At 42.0% G+C, this 21,902-nt stretch overlaps 2 long non-coding RNA genes across 2 annotated transcripts in view; one reads left to right on the top strand and one right to left on the bottom strand.

The window, feature by feature from the left end:
* Positions 1 to 664: 664 nt before the first annotated feature.
* LOC132076146 (uncharacterized) lies at positions 665 to 8,172 on the top strand. Its single transcript, XR_009418876.1, has 4 exons — positions 665 to 781; positions 2,885 to 3,000; positions 4,789 to 4,936; positions 7,932 to 8,172. It is a non-coding gene; the product is annotated as an uncharacterized LOC132076146 (long non-coding RNA).
* A 5,547-nt stretch (positions 8,173 to 13,719) lies between these two features.
* Positions 13,720 to 21,902, bottom strand: part of LOC132076145 (uncharacterized) — a 108,557-nt gene continuing 100,374 nt past the window's right edge. Inside the window, exons 4-5 of the long non-coding RNA XR_009418875.1 lie at positions 19,454 to 19,501; positions 13,720 to 16,854 (exon numbers count right to left, since the gene is read on the bottom strand). This is a non-coding gene — a long non-coding RNA (uncharacterized LOC132076145). The remainder of the gene's footprint in view (positions 16,855 to 19,453; positions 19,502 to 21,902) is intronic.

The raw sequence follows: 21,902 nt of genomic DNA, 5'->3' as shown, positions 1-21,902 counted from the left end.
TTGTGCTCATGTCCTTGACTGGTTATGGTGATGGTCCTTCTGCTTCATCTGCTGCTGTCCATGCTGGGATCTCCATTTCCATCAAGGGAAATATTTGGGTGCTGTTAGATTTATATCAGAGTGGGTCTCAGGTTGAGATTTTTCATATTGTTCAGGGGAGTAGGATGCCAAACTCCCACCAGGCTGATGAGACTGTAACCTGTTCTCTTCAAAAAGGGCTCTTGTGTCTCAGCTGAAGGATTTCACTCACACTGGGTACAAACTATACAGGTCAGAGACTGTTTTTATGTCTGCTGTCACAGGTGAACAGAATAAAAATAGGTGATAAAATTCCTTTCTAATCATCCTGATTGGCTTGACTTTGCAACTTTTGAGAAGATCTGATGGATTCCTTTGGGTGCTGCAATGCCCTTCCCAGTGCCAGCTGCCCTTCTACATATCAAAATCTATTAAAAAAATGTCCACAGGCTGAAGCCTATACATAAAGTTGATTTCTGTCTCCTAAACAAGATTACTATTTGGCTGAAAAATCACTTCCACCTATAATATTCTGTGTAAAAAACCAACTGGGCTTACATGTATGGTCTCTTGTTTGAGTGCAAAAGGATAGAGGTGGCTTGTCAGATTTTATTTCCTTAAAAATTATTTATTTCCTCTCCCTTTCAGGTTTTTGTGCAGCTTTTGTAATCCCTGGAGACTCTGTATCTAACTGCATCAGGCAGAAAGTTTCTTCCCTTCATCCCTGAAGCTCAGCAGCAAAGTTGTTCCAAGCACCTGGAAGGTAAGAACAGGTGTTGTCATTTTAGTTCAGCACAATTTAATTTTTTCCAGAGTTATTAATAACTGGAATGGTAGATTTCCATCCTTGTGTTCTTGTTTGCTTCAGAGCTTCCAAAAGGTCACCATTTATCTAAAGTTTCAGGAGAGACTCCTGCTTCTTCCATGAAGGCTGTGCAACTGCTGAAGCAGTGAAATTGGACTTGGACCCAGATGGGGATAGAAGGATATTTTATTGAGGTTTTCATGGGTAAAAACAGAAAACAAAGGGAATAAAATTCTAATTCAGCATCCTCAACCTGCTGCATGTGAGGCTATGATTTACTGATCCCTCTGATTTACTGATCTCATTGTGAGCACCCACAGTAACCTTTGCTCCTGTTGAGCAGAACTGAGATGTGCGTAAAAAGCACAGCTGCTTTCAGCACATAATTACAATAATTTATAGATCAGGACTGTAGAGGGCTTTATTGTGCAGTCACCAGCTCCATGAGACAGAAACTGCTTGGAATAGCCATGGTCATGGCATGGAACCATCCCAGAGTGACCATTGCACTCCTGGTCACTTGCTCATTGCCATAGAAGCCCTTTGTCCCCAGTAGGACCCTGGTTCTGGGGAACTAAGCAGACGAGGCTTTTTTTCCTATATTTTCCCTGTTTTGTAGCATTTGGCAAGCACTTTGCTACTGCCTGCACACCTCTGATCTTCTGTAGATCCTGATATGCCAAATCTCTTCCACCTTCATCTAAGCTGTGCCATGGCAGCAAGAGCAGAGCATGCCAGGAGTGAGTTAATGTTTGTAAAAAAGAGAAAAGTTCATCAGAACTAGGCAAGCTCTAAGCTACAAAGCTGACTTGGCTTATTGACAGCCTGTTAATGCAAAATGCAGGCCATGTTAATTGTTAAATATAATGGTCATTCTTTCCAAATCCTCATCAAACCAAATCTACCTTCAGAGTAAAGGAAGTAATTCAACTTCAGCTTAAATTGAGATACTCCTATTTTAATGTGTGGGTATGCCTAGCTCTCCTCCCTGCCTTTTACCATCTGTGTGTCCTCCTCCATTCTCCATGGGACAGAAATGCTGGATGGAGCAGCCCAGCAAAACATCCTGGCTGCTGCTTCAGGCTGGATGTGTGACCTCAGCCAGTTCCCCCAAAACTCCCCAGAAACATCCCTTTCCTGCAGAGCTTCTGAGAACTCTTTCTTTAATTCTTGTTGGTGCTTGGCAGTTAATCCTTAAAGCAATCACAATTTGTCCACTGAACATGGCAGCCTAAAAAGTCATAAATTCTGTGACTTTCTCAGTAACATCAGACCCAGCTGAGTGTTTGGATGCCTTGCTACAGCTAAATTTGGGACACTTTCTTTGGTGCAAAATCATAAATATAATGGTGAGGATGTATTTAGTTATAGGTGCCTAGAGCTACTTCCTTTTTGGATCTCAGATGTTAATAGTGATGGCAAAAAAAAGCTAAGTAATGTCTTCAGATTTTTGTAAAAGTAAAACACTCCTCCCTAAATTTTAATAACATGATACCCTGTGCTTGTTCCAAACTTCTATAAATGGTCTCAAAAAGAAATCCTTGAATCTGTGAAATGTGGAGGGTTCATTTGACATCTGGAAGTGCTCTCCTCACTGGCTTTCAGGCAGTGAAAAACGAGGCTGGCTGAGTCCTGGATACTCACACAAGGAGTCCTGAGCAGCATCAGTGCTAGTCAATAAGAGATTAAATTTTCTGCACTGGAGATTGATGCTTGAAATGTTGGGTTTGGGCATTTCCTGAGGGCCTGTTACTCATGCAGAATGCTGGGAGCTGTTTGTTTTCAGTCTGTAACTAGAGCAGCCAAGCTGATGCTCATGAGGTAATCTCTGTTGGACCATCTCTGCTGCATTTGTACAGAATAGTGCCCTTATTACATGCCTAGTTCCATTTATTTCATCTGTTAAAATTAGATATTTCCACTGAACTAAAAACACCTCCATGTTCTTGGCTAGCAGGCCCAGGAACTGAAGCTAACCAATAAACAGGGTTTCTAAACTTTTAATGAAGCTTATTATTTTCACTTTTTACAAAGTTTATTATTTTCATTTCTTTTGTTCAGGAACAAGAGCTCACAATGCCTGTGGTACTCTCCCCTGGAATCTGAAGGGAAGGACCATACTGACAACTGTGATTTAAAAAAATTTTTTTAAAAATAAGCAGACAAAGCTTAAAAAGGTAAGAAAGTAAACACTCAAGCATTTCATTTTGTATAATACAATATGAATATTTTTAAAAGTTCCAGGTTCAAAAAGCCCTTTGTATCATCCTGTTAATAGGGTTGGGCCTTGGATCTTCAATAAATGACTTAAAAAAAAAAAGAGAAATTAAAAGAAGCAGTTCTGGGCATTTTTAGCAGGTTAATTCCCTCTTTTGACATTTGCTGTGTGCTACCTGATTTTCTGTTTCAGAGAGCCACAGTGAAACACCAGCCTTGATGAAGAAACAGGACATTGGTGTGGTCACAGCTCTGTGACTCAAAAAATGGCTGGAAAAAACCAAAGCACTTCCAACTAAACACTCAAAGAAATCAAATAATTGTTCAGACACTTTTGTATTGAAAATTCTCACAAGCTTCCACAGAAGGCACTGAGAGAGGCTGCTTGTGTCCTTTTTGTTAAATTTGGGTTTCAGTGTCTATTTTGCATTTTTCAGCTGAACCAGTAAACACAGAATATATTTCTCTGCAGGTATTTCAGGGGGAAAATCCTGCATTTTAAAGGCTGTGATCATTCAGCCTGCCGTGTGGGCATAGACACTTTCAACTAACCAGCGTTTGGATTTTAAGCAGGGAAAACAAATAGCAAACAGAAGGGACTACATGAATAAAATGTCTGTGGGTAAAGAGGATGGGAAATTCAGAAGGAAAGAAGCAGCACAGCGCTATGAGCAGCTCAGACTTTAGAATAAATGAAAAGGTGACAAAAAAGGGGACCGGCCACCATTGAAATGGGTGCAAAACATGAACAACAGTTGGTGCTGAAATTTGAGCACCAGTCAAGAAGTGCTGCAGTCAAGAAGCTACAAAAGTCCCTCTGGATAATAAAGTCATTCTGAAATCACAAGATTTAGAGGTATGTGCTCTCAGGGTGACCACAAAGAGATGGAAAAGCTTGCTTTGGTACTTCCTGCTTCCTAAAAATGTCCCAGAGTTAGGGAGTACTGAAAAAAGGGAAGAGAGTTTCCTCAAAAAGGGGAAGTTTCCTCTGCAACCTGAGGAATGGGAACTTGATTTCATAGAAAAATCACTGATAAAGGGTCGAGAGAAAACTCTGGGTTTTTTGCTACAAGGAGTTCAAGAACAGAGAGTTTAATAATTATGTAACCTTGGCCAGAGCTCCAGTGAACTGCAGGATATTAAACACAGGGGAAAATACCGTGGGCATAAAGCAAGAGCTCCCAGATGGACTGAACCTCTGCAGCTGTGCTGAGCCTGCTGCTGAGGCTGCTGGACACGCTGGACACGGGGCATGACCCTCAGCTGGCTGCACAGCGACCACCAGCCCCAGCTGATGCTCTGTGTCAGGCTCTGAGCGGTGACCTGCACAGGGCAGCGTCCTTGTTGCCTGGAAAAACAGCAGATATTTCTTATTTCGCTTTGAAGAGCTGCAGCTTCCAGGCTGAGCTGGTTTTCTCCTGGAGGAGCTGCAGGCAGCAGGCTTAGGGGTGGTGTGTGTCAGTCCCACAGTCAGCTGGAGACCTGGCCACACAACACAGCCTCCACCAGGGCTGGCAGGAACTGCTTCCAGTAATTCCCCCCGAAATGGAGGGAACAGCCCAGGATCTCATGACCTGTGCTGTGAACTTCACTGATATCTTCGCTGAAAGGAGTTTGTTTGTAGAGATTTGCTTTGTATTTACTGATCCAAACAGAGGAAGTTCTCTGTCGTTTTCTTTTCATTGCAACATTTTCTTGGAATACTCTTTTGTATGTTTTTACTTTCTTTTTGTTTGTATGTTCTCTAGGAGGCACGGAAGACATTTCCAAACAATGTAAAAACCAGGATTTTCCTTTTGAACGTGACATTTTAGTCCTCAGTAGACTCTCATCTATGCACTTGGGACTGTGCTCACAAGACAGAACGCCTTGGAAGCAGCCACAGATTCAAGTGTTGTGAGTTTGGGGTGTCCTGTTTGATATAAATATCTTGGCTTGCAAAATGACACATTGACTTCTTTCCTAAAACCTCCCCACGACAGCTATTTCATCTGAAGAAATCTTAACAAACATCTCACCTGAAAATACTGAATTACCAATAGAATTGTCTCTTGCAGGACAAATATTTCTTATTCCAATATGCCCTATTCCACTGAATTTTCCTCCCATTGGAAACAGCACCAATTTTTCCCAGCAGATAATCCTGACAGCTCAGAGGGTGACCTGGCCATGGCCCACTTTGCTGAGGCACCATCACAAAATCCCCTGCCATTGCCCACCTGCTGTAAATGACACCAAAGGTAGAGCTGAGACAACAGTTTACTACAAAATGTGACTGCAGGCCCATTTCTCTGCATTAATCTCATGTTAAACATAACCTATTACAGGGTTTCCATTTAAGGAACAGATGGTAAATACAAGTTAATGCAGATACAGATTAAAAAATATTGGCAACAGCTAATGCATTTACACAAAGCACAAAGCCAGTAAGTGCGAAATGTTCTTTAAAACTATGCTTAAATCATGGAAAATTAAATCCTTTGATAGGTTTGTTTTTAAATTTCTTCAGTTACAAAGTATTTCAGTGAAGTTACAGGGTAAAGGGCACCCAAGATCTCTGCCTATAAAACTTCAAGATCCACTCCATTAAGTCTTTTGAGGATTTCATTGCATTTTATATTTTTTTACTGAGCTACAGTATCAGACAAATACATTGCTTGAGCAGGGGAGCCAAGAGCTGGAACACAAGAATGGAAGCTGAGGTGCCTGGGCTTTTCCAGAGGGAGGAAGTGCTGGTTCAAGAATAGCACAGCAATTGTTTGCCTAGGAAAAACCCCAAAGAATTCAGCTTCCACACGGTAAAAGTGCAAACTGTGCTGTGTGAAGCAAGGTATTCCCCACACTGCAGCTGCACATCTGGACACAGCCTGCATCAAAATCCTTTCTCCTTCACCCTGCTGATCCCTGCTGAATGGCCATTTCCACGGCACTTCCCAAGGAAGATCAACCAAAGCTCTTTTCCTTCCTGCCTGCTGCTTTCCCATGCAGGTGGATGGGGCTGGTGAGGATCCAGTCCCTGGGCAGAGTTTAGGATCACCCAGTGAGAGAATTTCTAGGAAAGGGCAAAACAAAAATGGCCAAACCCTGTTCTTGTGTTGGCTGGGATAGAGGTACATGTCTTCACCCCACTTTGTTGTTTGGCTTGGTAAGAAAGTCCTGTTAAAATTTTGATTTTTTGTTTTTAATGTCAAAACAATATCTAAGGGAATTCCCACATTTAATTAAAAAACAAGACAGGTTCAGCTGATTTTGCAGGACCCTACTTCTGTGCTTCCCTCTGGGTATAGCCAAGTGAGGGAGATAGAGGGATGCAGGATGTGTGTCCACAAAATCATCTGCTACATAACTGGGTCTTCCCAAGTTCTTCTGGAGAACCAAGATCTCAAACTCCTTGAAAATATCACAAATGGAAGTCAAAGAGCTGCAGTGACTCAAACAGAAAGTTTCTATTTTCTCTCTTTTTCCCCTTTAATCTGCTCTCCTCATTTTCTCTTTGCTGTCTCATCTCCCTGTCTTTCTTTGTGTGTGTTTTGAGGTATGCAGATTTATACAACTATTTATACTCAATCAAACAAAACCTCCTGCTTTGAAAACAATAATTATTCAAACATCTCGGGAAGAAAAGACAATGAGGGGATGTTGTTCACTGAAGCAAAATAAAGCAAGACAAAGAAAGTTTAGATTTATTACAAAACAGAAACCCAGTGCTTGCAAAACAATTTGCTTTAAGTGCAGTAATAATTCCTTGAGGCAGATTATACAAGGCTCTTGCACATGAGTTACATTTCAATAGTGAGATCCAGCTCAATCTAGCAGAGATACAGCTCCAAAATTTAGGGCAAGGAGGCTTTGGCTAGAAAATGTGCTTTTCAGAATCACTGTAGGATCTAGAAGGATTGCTCTGCAATTTTTCAAGCATTCAAGGTCATGGAGTTTTTGGTTATTTATTTTTTCATCTTAATGATGAGATGCTGTAATCTCAGAGTAATGGCATTATATAGATATTATTCCATTAGAGGAATGGAATCATGTAGATATTATTTTCCATAATACCAACAAACTTGCTGGTTTGTTGATTCAGGGAATTAATTCACCCCAAGGAAAAATTACTTGGAGTTGAGCTAGGCTGGCTTGCTGGCCCATATTGTCCATCAGGCATTTAAGGATGGAGGTACTGGTGGTGTTGGGAAGGGAGGGAGGGTGGGACAGTGGTGCCACCTCTGTGGAGGACAACCCACTCTGGTGCCCAGTTCCTGCTCACACTGACTCACTGTGCAGCTCCTGTGAGCTAAGAATCCAACTCAAATAATTTTCCTGTCCCCCACCCTGTTCCTCCTCCAGTTTGAGAAAGCCTGGCTTGAAATTACTTAGAATCCATTTTACTTAGGTGAGTTTTCTTCTACATATATAACATTGCACTGTTACAAATAATAAATTCTTTCCCTTCCTTAGCAGCCTCCAGCACATATAATTTTGGCAAGCAGCTTGAATAAACATGTCTCTTCCCATCAGGGCTGCATAAACATATTGGGTGCTGCCTGATCCAAGACACCTTTAGTCTTTCCTAGGCATTAGTGCAGTCTGCTGCAGGATGGTTTGGAAAAATTGGAGTTTCCAGCATGACTGAAAGTGCTCCCTCCAGATATTTAATGTACAAATGATTTTTCTTTCACAATCTCCCTTGCTCACTCTCTCCCATGTTCCACTTGGAAAGCAAACCTATCAGCATTTATTTTATGTGAGCTCCACTTCAGGATGAGGTAGGACTACCATTCCTCTTGTTTGTTTAATTCAGACTCATCTCAGTTTTTTGTGCTCTTGGAAGGCTCTTTGTCTCGTTTTCCCACTTGGCATTGACTCAGTAATTGATTTTTTTCTGGTTGTCTCCAAGGCTACAGCACTAAAAAGCCCCAAAGGATTTGGGAACTTGACTGGAAAGACACCAGAGATGTGGAGGCCCTGCTTCTCCTTGTCAGTCAGCAGAAATCAGTTTTTCTGGGACTTCCAAAGGAAAAAATACAGGGCTGCAAGCACCAGCTGCCCATGAGGTATCTGTCATCCCTTTGCAAAGCTCAGCACGTGCATCCATCTCCTGGAGATCCTGCCAGAACTCCTTCAGGACCATTGTGAAGGTCTAAAGACAGCCCATGGTAGCCATGGGTCCTGCTGTGCTCCTGGGCTGGGGGAACAGGGAGATTTGGACATTGGCAAGCTCTGCTCACAACCATCAGCAGGAATGTGCAGTGCTGCTCTGGAAAACACAGTCTCAAATGGAAGAGCTGTAATTATTTAAATTGTACTAGAATTAACCAAATAATTATGCCAGATCTTCTATCCAGTCTAGACTCCTTGTGCCCTAGGTGGAGTTTAAAATATTATGGTAACTTAGATGGTGATTTTTTAACAGGTTTTAAAGCTGTTTTGAAATTTTCAAATTTTCAGGATGAAAACCAAGTTTTTTGAGAATTTTTGTCTGAGAAAAAGCCGTGTTTAGATCAGAGTGGAGATTTTGTTAGTGGTAAAAGGTACCAGAATAACCAATACCACTCCTGGCTTGGTCATGAGGACAAGGGACAAGAAAGTAAATCAGACCCTAAAGAAATTATCAATCTAAGTAGCCTCATGGCTGAGTATCAAAATAGTCGCCAAACAATTTAAACCCATATTATTTACCAGAATAAATCTAACAATTGGGCAACTTTCACCCCTATTTCCTAAGGTCAACCATTTCACTATCTCAGTTAATCCCAGAGGTTCCTCTCTTCCCTGTGCTTTACCCCAATGTCTGATTTTGTGGAAAGGAGGTGGGATCCACACACCTCCAACACTTCACCTGCTGAAAGATCAGATGGCATAAGCTAAATGAGACCACTTTAAATGTCTTATCAATGTAATGCCTTTGACATGTGAAGAGATCACAGCTAGGATTTGGGGCAGAATTACTTAAGAATTGAGCTGACAGCTTATTTACATTATTGTTAATGGTAGCATTAACAGGACAGTCACACCCCAAGGGAGCTTTGCACTGTACACACATGTCAAAGGCAAATTCCCTGCCCAGACAACAAACAACTGCAAAGAATTCACTTCCTTGTCTCTTCATTTTTGACAACAGTGAAAATTTCAAATGGAGACACTGAAGATTGAATTCCAGTCTCCAGTGCCACCTGCAATATCAAGAAGTACTTTTGAATATAATGCAACCTTCATGAAACACAAGGAAGTTTTTTAGATTTATAGTCACCTGAAAAACTACTGGTGACACACTGACACAAATAATTCACTTTAATCTCTGTGCCAACCTTCCCAATTTTATCCATCAATATTTTTCATTGTTTGAACTTATTTTGCAGTGATAATTAATATGTGTTTCATGTAGTTTGAGCCATGAAAGTTTCTGGTTATTTAGAAACTCTTCCCATTGTCCTAACTTTAATTAAACTGTTCCACTTTGCACCTTGCAGTGGATTTTATTAAAATAAAATCCCATATTGGAGAGAACCCAAAAAGGGGAAAATTGATGAGGTTTAGGTATTCCAAGAACAGAAGGCTTTAAATTCTAGATCACTCAGAAGGATCATATCACCTTGGTCAGATCCACTCCAGGATTTAGACTCCCAAATGAAATTCTGGCACAATTTAGGGGCCTGTTTCCAAGAATAGGACGCTCCATCTTTCACATGGGTCTCCAGGTGTGGAGAATTATTTGGAATTTATCAACTGGCCCATTATTCTGGTCCTGAGGTTTAGTGAGAATGCAGAGCAGAGCTCTGCCATGCTTGGGAGTGCTGCTCCATGATCAGCTCCAAGGGCAGGCCTAAGGATCCTGTTCCAGAGGAAAATAGTGTCATGCTGACCTGGATGCTACTGCTGGGTACTGTGGACTTTTCCAGTCATATTTCAGCTATGGCTCTGACCAAGTTCTTTGGATCAAAATGTTCTAGTGTTCACTAATTTTGGATATATATCAGGTTCCTGAATATTTTCCCTAAGGATAGATCACTTTAAATTATAAAACTAAATGTTCACCTGATGGTGGCAAGAATTGTGGAACCCTACTTCAAAACCCCAACTACAGATTAATGCTTATGTTATTATTTATATATTATAGAATGATGCTTATGTTATTATTTGTAGGAGAAAAACATGGATTACATCATGTGTTAGAAAAAACCAAGGATATAAATATATAAATCCCTTCCAGAAGGGAAGTGAACATAGAGCCAGTGACCACATTTCTCCAAGAAACTTTTTACTTTGAGCTGCACTTTTTGAAATATGACTTCCACAGAAGGTGTTTGTTCCATGATGTTGGTTTATTTATTTACTTTTCATCCACAACTGAATGGGTTTTATGCACTCAGACTTTCCTGGGCATGGAGTGGCAGCCCAAAGCAGGAGCAGCCACACTGGGAGCAGCAGGGGGAATGAGGGGCTCTGGGCAGAGGCTGCACTCTGGGGTGTGCCCTCCATCCGTGGAGCACCAGGTTTTGGGGTTTTTTCAGTTTTGGGGTTTTTTAGGGTTTTTTTTTTGGCTTTTTCAGTCAGAGGCACGCGCACAGCAGTCCTGTGGCAGGTCCACAAGTCAGTGCAGAGACAAATCCCCGTGCACAGTCAGCTCCCTGAATTAAAAACTGAGACTGGCAGTACATCAAGAACCAGAATTTGTTCCAGGTTTAAGCAAATGCAGCATGGCAGGTGTACAATGGAATTTAGGTCAGGCAGGGGAGAGAGATCAACAGCACAGAGCCATGGGCTCTAAATTTGCCTAATCCAAGACTGGCCAGGGGTTTGGTCCTGGCAGAGGAAGTGGCAAACAGAGGATAATTACATGTTTGGGGAAAACATCCCCTTGGGCACTTGTAGGCAGCCCAGATTACCAGAAAGGATTGTGACAAAAAACAGAATAATCAGGTTGGCTGGTAGCAACCAGAACATCTATTGCAATAATCATAATCCAGGCTCTGCAAAGAGATTTTTGGGGGAAGACTGAAGGACAAGGCAAGAACAAGTATGTAGGGAAGTGCAGCTTTGCTGTAGTTTTGGAAAACCAAGATTTTAAAATCTTTAATTTAAAGACTCCTGTATAAGAATAAGAACAATCTCATACGTTAGATTTAGCAGAGAACTCAGAGATAAACTTCCTAATTTTCATGACAGATGTAAAATATTTAAAAATGTTGCTTGGAAAATTGCTCTATATTTCAGGCAGGTGTTCGACGAAGCCTTTGCAGAAATCTAAAGCACATAAATCCAAGGAAATACCCCTGAGGTTAAGAAGGAGGATGTAATGTAAATTATTCATAGTTGGAAATTAGTAATTAGTCATTTGGTGACAGAGGAGACAGGAAGCCCAAACCAAGTTCATTAAGGGGTTGTGGGCTCTTTTTCAGCCAGGCTGCAAAGTGACAAGCAGAGGAAAAGCCACAACACAGCCAGGTGAGGGCACACCCTGAGTGCTGTGCCCAGCTCTGCCCCTCAGCTTGGGCAGGACCTTGGGACACTGAGCACATCCAGAGGGGCTGGAACACAAACTGTTGTAGTGTGTTCATTAAGTTCATTTAATTCCTCCCCCATTTTATGTATCTGCTCCCCCCCATTTTGTGTAAAATGGTTCTGCCATCCTCAGTTTTCCCGCCACAGCCCTGCCAGTTCTATTGTCAATCTGTTAGGTTATATAATTCCTCCTCCCCATTTTCCCTTATATGTATGCTTTTTTCTCCTCCCTGGGCCAAGTCAATCACCCCCCACTCCACCCAGTATTCCAGAAGCTTCTCCTCTTTGGGGGTTGTGGTTGGCTGTGGTCCCGGGGCCCCTCCCATACCTGGTACCTATTGGGCTCTCCACTATGTCATTTGTATTAAGTTCATCCCCTCTTCTCCCCCTATTGGTCTTCTGTAAACCCCTCCCGGGTCCACTCCTTCCCTTTATAACCCCTAAGCACCCTTTGTTCTTGGTCATTCGCTGGGACATTGTGGGCTTTGCAATAAACCAAGTTTAGCCCCCCGGCGAGTGTCCAGCTCCTTCCTTCTCGTCGTTTAGCAGTGAGTCCAGTCCGCAATCCAGCCCAGCCTGAGGCCAGGACGCCAAAGGGGGTTGGCACTTTATGCACTTGGGGTGTCGGCCGCCTCAGCTAGCCGGACTTCGCCTTAGTGGCCACATACCGCTGCAACAAACCCTGAGAGGAGCCCCTGAGGGAGCTGGGGCTGCTCAGCCTGGAGAAAAGGAGACTCAGGGTTGCCCCCATCACTCTCACAGCTCCTGAAAGGTGCCTGTGCTCAGCTGGGGCTGGGCTCTGTCTGCAGCAGCACTGACACAACCAGAGCACACAGCCTCAAGGGAAACACAGGCTGGATAGCAGGGAAAAGATTTCACAGAAAGGGGATAAAGTTGTGGAATGGCTGCCCGGGGAGGTGGTGCAGTCCCCATCCCTGGGTGTGTTTAACAAAGCCTGGATGTGGCACTGGGGGCCAGGCTTGAGTTGAGGGGTTGGGGCTGGGTTGGACTCGATGGTCTTGAAGGTCCCTTCCAACCTTGTGATTCTGTGAATTCATTCTGTGAGGAAGAGGTTGTGCTGCGGGAGCAGATTGTGAGTCAGAGAGCACGGGGGGTGTTAATAAAGTTCTGCCCTCCAGATGGATGCGGAATGAGCAGATAAAGGCCCTGCCCACAGAGGAGCTGCCAAACCCCTGCTCAGGGACACCTCAGTGTCCCTCAGCCAGGGGAGGTCACCTCACCCCTTGGGTTGCACATTTGGGGTTGTGAATGCACCCAAATATGGCACTGGGGTTAAATATTGCACTGTTATTTATTCTGAGCACTGTGGGGCAGGGGCCAGAGTGAACGAAGGGCTTTTAGCATTCACTGCTTATGGGGCCCTCATGTTCCCTGGGAATGTGGAATCCTGCTCCTGGAAAAGAACTGGAATGAAAGGATTCAAATAAATATGGGAAATGGAAGTGTATAAAGATTAAATAAATGTGTTTTATTATAATAAATGTAATAAACAGAACTGTAGGGAAAAAACTCAATTATTTTAAAAATTAATCAATTTTTGATGTTCATACTTGGAGGAGTTTTGTTATTTAACTAACACCTATTGGATTTTGGGAGCTGCTTTGGTAAGGATTTTCTGTTTTGAAGTAAGAATACTGGAAAAATGCAATGAAACTTGGACCCTTTATAAAACAAATGATTATATTTCGTAAGGTCACCCCTCCTGTGGCAGTGGTGTTGAAACAAGAAGATTTTTAAGATCCCTTCCAACCCAAACCATTTTATGATTCTATGATTATAATTCAAATAAGGAATTTGTAACCTGTGGGGCCAAATTTTGGAAAAAAAAAAAAAAAAAACCTTTGAAAGAATGGGTTTTAAAAATCTGCAGAATTTAAATTTGGAAACACAAAACATACACTTTCATTTAAAAATATTTTTAAGAACAAGGGCATACATAAATTTATTTAAGCTGTTAATTTATTGCAATAAGTTGGTTTCATAGTCTCAAACTGTTCAACAGATTTAAGGCAGTGATTTCCTAGAGGATGGAGATCTCCATTTGTATTTTCCCACCAAAAAAATGAATGAGGGTTGGCAATCTGTAATAATTTTAATAGGCCTATGTATTTGTTACCTGCTATTTGTTATACAGAAGAAAAGAAAATGTATACAAGGTTGAGAGCAGCCCCAGTACAGCAACAAACTGTGTAAAACAGGGCACATATATAGGTCAAGGGAGAGTTTCCATGGAGTGGGAAAAGCAGGGGAAGAAGATTTAGGAGGCAGAAATAATTATTGGGGGAATTTTTGGCATGTGGACACTGTCAGGACAGAGTCAAGCAGGCATCTGAAGCAGAGTTGGCCAGTTTTTGCTGTGTGAGCAGCACAGCAGTGAGGATCATTTTTACAGGGCTGAGGGAGGAAATGAGAAGATTACACATAAATCAACAGAATTGGAAAAATGTAATAATACAGAATTCTGACAAATGCTGGTTTAAAATACATCCACTTATATAAAAGCTCTTACCAAAGCTGCACATAAACCCATAAGCTACCAGGAGTTCCAATAAGAGACTCTGGGGTTTTACTCATAAAAATGTGCTGACATGGTCAGGTCAATTTTTTTTTTCCATGAAGTTTAACAGTAGGATCAGAATGTACATCCATGCATGGCTTGAGAGGAAAAATGTCCAGTTGAGGAGTCTGGTACCAGCAGTGAATGAGATTAAGAAAATGAGATTTTAACACAGGGAAAAGCTCCTGTTTTTCTCCCATAAAAAAAAGAGTAATCACACTGTCAGCAGCAAAAATGATGCTGTTCTGGTGGATGCTGGAAGTATCACATTGCATTTGCTGTGGCAATGCAAAGCTGACAAAGATTTACACATTTCCTTCCTCCTGACTTTATTTTCTTTATTGTGTTTACTTTTTAAATAGAAAATGTTGCTTGCAGAGAGCAAAAAAACAACGGAATGAGAGCAAAAGAATTAATTGTGATCAGATACCTCAATTTGTCTGGTTTTTATTTTATTTTAATGTAAAAGGACTTGATCACAAAATGGAAATTTGATTTTAGTTCCATCTTTAAACCAGGGAGTAGAATGATGATACTCAAAGCGCTCAATAAGACTATAAAAATACCATTTAGATGTGTAAATAATGGTCCTGTGAAGTGTAAATGAGCACTTGGGCAGTCAGATGCCCCATATCTCTCCAGGATGGCATGTGGTCAAGGACAGAGAACCATTATCTCCTCCAACAACTCCCACTGTAATGAATTTATTTGTTCCTTCATGCACTGCTGTTGGTGATGCTTTTTAAAAGCTTTTATAGAACTACAGAAAAAAAAATATTCTCTGGAAATGACTCCTGATGAGGAGTCATTTTTTGGGACAGACCTTGCCCCCTCCACCCCAAATACATCAAACAAATGCAGGCAAACCTTAGGAGAGGGGCTCAGCAGAATATAGACATCAGTAAGGACTCCTGACTAGGTTCAACAACCAGGAAGCCCTGAAAACATTTCCATTGTAAAAAACAATTTTCCAGAACTATCCTCAATCCTGTAAACACTGTAGGCACTAAAATGTGCCATTCCTCTGATGGCTGAGGCATTCATGTTTAATTTAAATTTAAAATTTAAAATCCAAAACGGACAGTCTAATCAAAGCCGAGGCATGGTGTGAAATTCAGGTTTGCTCCTGCTCCCACCTTCAGAGGTGCACAGCTCAGGTGAGGTGGCTCTGCACCCCTGGGGCGCCACAGGCTGAGCAGAAAAGCTGATTTTAACCTCTGAGCTCTCCCAGAAAGCCAGAAAATAAGGAATTACATTGCAGAAGATACTGTCACCACAAACACAAGAGCAGATAAGAGAAGATCAAAGTTAATTCTTCACTAAGGAGGGGAGCTAATAAATTAAAACTCTAGATAACACCAAGAAAATGTTGGCTCTAGGAAAATCTAATACGTAGGCCAACTGCTCAACAATGCCAAAATTAAATGCAAATATTTAAAGACAATATTACCTGGAAATTACAGGGACAGAGATTAACCAGTAACTAAAGAGAGACAATTTTTACCATCAGAGGTGGGAAAGCTTTCATTTTATTGATCAGAGCTATAAAATGTGGATGTTGGGCACACGTGCCTGCCATCTGCAGAGCCTGGCAGCCCCATTCCCACATTATGGATGATCAGAAAGTAACACAGTGGCAGCAGTGGCTCGTGGTGTGCTCCACCATGCAGGTGGTGTTTACTCACAGAGGCTTCTTTGGAGTGAGCACTTGAGGCCAAAATCATCCAGGGGGTTGTTTGAGCAGAGCAACAAACAGCATTAAAATAAACATGAGCTCACTGTAGCCCTTCCTGCCTCAGCTGCTGCGTTTATGGCAGGTTCCCAAAAGGAGCAGGTCCCCTTTGTAGTCCTGCAATGCACCTGCCACCTTTGCAGGGCAAACTCACGCCTCTGTTTTCACTCTGGTAATTTGTGAACTCCCTGTGCTCACAGCCTGGCAAGCCCAAGAAAGCACCCAGGTTTGCCCCTGAGTATTATTTTCATGAATTACATAATGGAGATGCAGCCTACAGGGAGATGTAGGTGGAAAAACACACCTTCTATGAGCAAAAATTGTGTCTATTTAAAGGACAAAATGAAGTGGCAGACCAGCATACGCTGAACAACTCATAGATGCTACCACCAGAATGTTAAAAAATAAGTTTCATGTCCAGCCTTGGCTTTCAGCCACAGTTACACACCAAAATGTGCTTTTCACTGTGATCTAAAGGAGACAATCACCAAAATTATGAATTAGGACACACAGAGTTTGGTGAGATCAGCTCTGCAGTGTTACAACTGCATTTAAATACATGGACAATCTGTGGAGTGGGAACACATCACAGCAGCCCAGCCTGAGTGAGAGGTGTTTGACTCTCGATGTGTGATTTAATGCTGGTTTTGAAGATTAATTTGAAGTGGGATGAAAGGCTGGTCTCACATCCATTAATAACAATCAGAATCGCGTCATTCTAATACCAAATTACTTTGTGAGAGTATTTTCTTCGGTTTGGTTCTGTGCTGGGCTACAAGGAAAAACCATGTGTTACCAGTTCCAGTGAAGGCAGAAGGCATTCTTGGCTCTTGCATCTTCTGAAATGCATCCACCTTCCCAATTAACTGTTTAACTTTATTGTGGGTTTGAAAGCCTTGAACTCAGCCCTGTGCTGCTTCACTCCACGAGTTGTGTTTACAAAGCTCTCTGACCAAAGATGCCTTGTAGAAAAGATTTATTTGGGGAAACTAATTCTTGTTTGTGAGTCTGGAAGAAAAGTGAAAACATAAAATGTCAAACTTTCATCATTACTTTTGAACTGAGTGCAAATACTTGACTCAGCAGAATATAGGCATCAGTAAGGAAATAGCTTATCTGCTCAAAATACTCTTAAAAATACAATGGCAAGAACATGCTGGGTATTTTAAGATACTTATAAAAAATAAGTGCATGGGAAAGATGTACTGTAAATGATAAGGCAGATGTTTATACAATCTTTTTACAGAGTCCAGAGCAGAATTCTGTGTCACTGATGGCTCCTTTTGGTAAACACATCCAATTGCTCAGTATCAGGGAGCCTTTACTAATTTTCTCTTTGCAGGCAGCAGAGATAAGAAAAGTGCACTGCCAGCTTTTTTAGTGCTGCTAGAGCCTTGAAGCTGCTTTTTCACACAGATGGTACAGAGGTGGAACAGAGTCTCATATTTCTGTCTAATAATAGCTATCACTTGTAGGGAGTTCTACTCCTAAGGCACTTTTCAACTTCTCATATACACATATTTACATATAGATACACATAAAAATAGATTAAAAAAAAAGAATTTATGTGTGTAAAAAGAGCCCACTAAAGGCAGAGTGCTCAGAATCTCCTTTAGCAGACTTCCTGGGGGCTGCCTGTGTGCCTCGGGACAGAGCGTGCCGTGCTCTGCCTCGGGGATTTATCTCAACTTGCATGGCAATCCACTGTGAAATTATGATTTTTCAGTGCTGAGTGGCTGTTGCTGGCAGGAAATGAGGTTTGTGAATGCTAATGATATAAGATTGGAGCCCACCATTGGATCTTTGCAGAGGAGGGCTCAGAGCTGTGTGCCAGCAGCGCTCGTCTCCTTCCTCACTCTGCACCACAGGGGCTGGAGAAAGTCCCAGTGCCTGCTCAGGATTGACTCTGGAGACTTTTGGGACAGAATTTGCCCTCTCCACCCCAAATACATCAAACAAATGCAGGCAAACCTTAGGAGAGGGGCTCAGTATTGATTTTTTGAGGTTTGGATTGAAGGCACTTGAGACTGTAGTTTTTGTAGTTTTTGAGACTGGACTCAGGTGTTTATTATTTCTTATCAGTAAAACAGTCTTACAACTATGAGTTTGGTAGCTTTTCATTAGTAAGGTACAAAATGGCTCACTATCTCTTGTTACAAATCTTTTAAGACTAAAAACTCTAATTAAGAAGTGATACTTAGATTGTTTTCCTTTTCAACTTAATAATTGATCTCTCGAAGCCTGCAATGGGGACTTTTCTGTCTAATTACAAAACATCATCTAAACCTATGAAGAAGAAGGAAGATGAAAGTAAAGAAGAACAATTTGTCTCTGCCTTAAAATTTCTATTTTGCTTCATATTTATTTCTATATTTTAAAACCTTAAACTTTAATTTTTCTACTTTGTGATATTACACACTTCTCCACAACTCCACACCCATAATCCCAGTGCTATTGATCAATTTTGGAATTCTTCTCCACTACCCCAGGTCAAATGCAGTGTTCTCTTGTGGGTCTGTGCCTTGAAGCACAGAAAGTTTAAAATTCTCAGCACCCGGGGTTCCAACAGCTCAGCATTAAATAAAGTTGAGTAAAGGGGATCTAATCATTATTCTTCCACTCCAGCCACAAAACCTGACACAATATCCAGAGACCCCAGACCATTAAGGTCCAGCCTGAAAAGGGATGGTTGCTGGATCCAAGACACCAAATCTTTCTAGTTTTCCTCCCTTATCTGCAGGCAAAGTGATGCCAACAGATTACAAAATACACCAGGAGAACTGGTGAGAAAATTGGCATTATTATAGGAAGACCTTTTCCTTAGATGCCAAGGACAACAAATAAGATCTAATAACTGGAATTTTTTCTTCTTGAAAACAATAGGGCTCAGTGATTTTCTTTCAAGTTTTTGGTATGTCATTGGAGTTTTGGGAAATTTAATATCTACATGACAGCAGAATGTGAAGGGCACATTTCTCTGTCCATCAGGGTTAGGAGGCAGCTATCTCTGAGTTAAGTGACATAAAATTTATGACCACAGTGCTCATAATTTTTAAAAACATCTCTGGTTCTGACTCAAAGTATTCTGGATCACTCTGTGAAAACTCCAGGTTTCCTTGTCTGATACTGATTTTAATTGCAGATAAGTGGCATTAGGTTGTTTACATACCCGGTTTCTCTGAGGATGGGAGGTTGATGATATCTGTTAGATGATTTATTTCCCAGCTGTTTAAAGTGTGCGGGGTTTGAAAGTTAATTTGAAAAGAAGTGGAATGGAAGTAACAAGAAACTCAGTTTAAAATGCTGTTCAGTGGTTAAATCCACAGTGAACCAATAGAAACCATAGTTTTATAAGGTTCCTTTTCACCATTTGCACCCAAACCTTAGAACACAAATCTTATCCTTTTATTGGTCAATGACACTTTTTGAAGCACAGTCATTTAACTTTGAATTGCCATGCTTATTTGTGAAGTTAAGAGGACTAAGGGAAGTTTAAGCCCCATATAATTGAAAACATCAAATTATATACCCATGAAAATGGGATTTAGGATGGAAATAGCAGCTGATGCTTAACTGAAACAGATATGTTGGAGTAACAGTTATGTACCTGATTTTTAATTCTTCAGATGACTCATTTATACAGCAGTTACCAGTCCTGTAATTTAGAAAAAAGGTAAAAGTCAAACATCTTATTTGCAAATCCGTGTTCCTTGGCTATTGTGTATATATCTCAATTCAGATTTACATGTAAGTAATAAACCTGGAAATATTTTAAGCTGATTAAATGAAAGTGGATTTCATATTACAACATGCTAAAACACACCTACAGAATAAATAACAAGCCCTTGAAGGAAATTTAAATAGAAAGTGTTTAATACCTTAAACTGATGAATAATACAGTTTTATTAGAGGCGTGCTAATGAATCAGACACCTCTGCCTGCAGTCAGTCCATGTGGGTGGGCCCTGCAGCTGGAACAGCCCGAGCTGGGGTCTCTGTGTGGGTGGAAAGGTCCAAACACACCCACATGTGCTGCAGAGCTGGGGCTGACCCCTCAGCACTCTGCAGGCCTTCTCATCCTACTTGGAAAACGCCACAGAAGGCCAAACACCACCGACCTCAATGTTTGTGAAGAGTTCCTGCCAAGTTCCAGGCAAATTATAAAGAATAAACATGATTTTACTCAGATTCCGAGTCACTTCATTAGCAGAATCAAGCAGTAATGACAAGTCACGACTACTTTCTTAATTTGAACACATTTTTATCTACCAACTGTTTGGTTTGTTCCTTCTTTTAATTGCACATCTCCGTAAGGGGAACGTTGGGAAAGATGAAAGGGTCAAAACAAGGATCTTGGAGGATAAACTGTTGTCTTTAAAAGCAATCCCTACTGGAAGAAAATATGATGATTGAGAGGCCAGCGGTGCTAGGGTAAGCACAAGATAAGTCACAAGCTATTTGAAGTCATTTTTCCTTTGATCTGCCAGGCCTTTCCATGCATAAGGAAATTCAGTGGGGTGCTAAAGGCTCTGCTAATCTTCCTAATGATATGCTGAGGATGCTTAAGGCTGAGGTTAAAGAGGCCTTTCAGTGCAGCTTGATTTGTGAACTTTTGAAATACAGGACCCGCCTTCCTCCCAAAGATGTTTGCAAAGCAGCTGCTCACATTAGAAAAATGTGTGGGCAACTGAGTGGATGAGCTCAGGGCAGAAATGTTAAAAGGAGAAGCTTTAGATGAGCTTTGCCTTCAGCAGTGTTGCCCTGGACAGTGATATTGTGGGGTTCCCACAGGGCTTTAGGAACAAAGTGTATTAGGAACAAGGGTGGTTTAAAATCCTTGAGGAGAGCAGGCAATCAGAGGGCTGGGTTGGTCAAAATCTTTGGTAATTATTATCTGTCAGGCTGGTGGGCACAGCACAAATGTGGAGGACCTTGGGAAGACTCAAGGTCCTCATTTAAACATCTGATTTTTAGCTCAATCTTTAACACTAGCATGGTGTTCAAAATCAGGCATGAGAACAGAATCAGCCTTTGACTAAAGAGCCTGAAAGTAAACTGGGGAGCCCTAGTTTGTCAAAAAAGTTCAAGAATCATTCACAGAGGGGGGGAAAAAGAAAGTGATAGGGATAAATGTGCAATGCATGTTGGCACCACTGAGCTCAGAGTGGTTTGATTTTGCCTGGTTCACTCTCCTTGTGTGCCCTGAACACAGCAAACAGGGCACGTCTGTACCCTTCAATCCATCTGAGGCTCAGAAAGTCAGACCTCTCCCGGTCTCATAGTGTGACTGGTTAGCTTCGAGTGTGCCCAAACTCCACAGTGAGTCTGGCAGTCACGGTGACTTTCTTCCCAAAAAGAGGAGATCATCACTTGCATGGCAGCACAGCCAGGTGTCCCCAGCAGCCCAAAGGACAACTCAGGGGTCTGTAAAGTGTCACAGACCCTCACACGTGCAAGGTGAGGCTGTTGTCACACGGGCACAGATGAAACCTGGCTGGACAGTGCCTGGATGTGCAATTCTGGGGTGCTTTCATGCCAGGATGGCAGCAGAGGTGGCCACAGCACCGATGGAAGGGCCACACAAGCGGGTGGAACCAGGGAAGTGGGAATGGGACATGGCTGGTGGCCTCAAAGCAGAGCCCAAACCAGCCAGGTGTTGGCAGGAAGCACTGGAACCTCGGGGCTGAGGAGCAGCAGTGTCCAGCCGAGGGCTGGGGCCAGGGCCCAGCAGCCAGAGCTGGCTCTCCTGCTCACACAGACTGCCTGGGGCAGCTCTCACTCCCAGCCTCCCTCCAAGCAGGTTTGTCGCTGACAACTTCTATGGAAAATCTTTTCCTTAGGATTTTTCCTCTCGAGAAGCTGAGAATCCTCAAGAACAAAATGTAAACAATGATTATCTGCTGCTGTGGAATGCAACAGGTGCATCTGTGATTGGCCTGGATCTGTGATTGTAATTAATGGCAAATCACAGCCCAGATGGCTCGGACACAGAGCCCCGAGCCACAAGCATTTGTTATCATTCTTTGCTATTCTATTCTTAGCTAGCCTTCCGATGAA

This window comes from Ammospiza nelsoni, chromosome 8, assembly GCF_027579445.1.
Source record: "Ammospiza nelsoni isolate bAmmNel1 chromosome 8, bAmmNel1.pri, whole genome shotgun sequence".
Taxonomy (NCBI): Eukaryota; Metazoa; Chordata; class Aves; order Passeriformes; family Passerellidae; genus Ammospiza; species Ammospiza nelsoni.
Note: the sequence above shows the minus strand (reverse complement) of the source record. Positions and strands in the feature narration are given on the sequence as shown.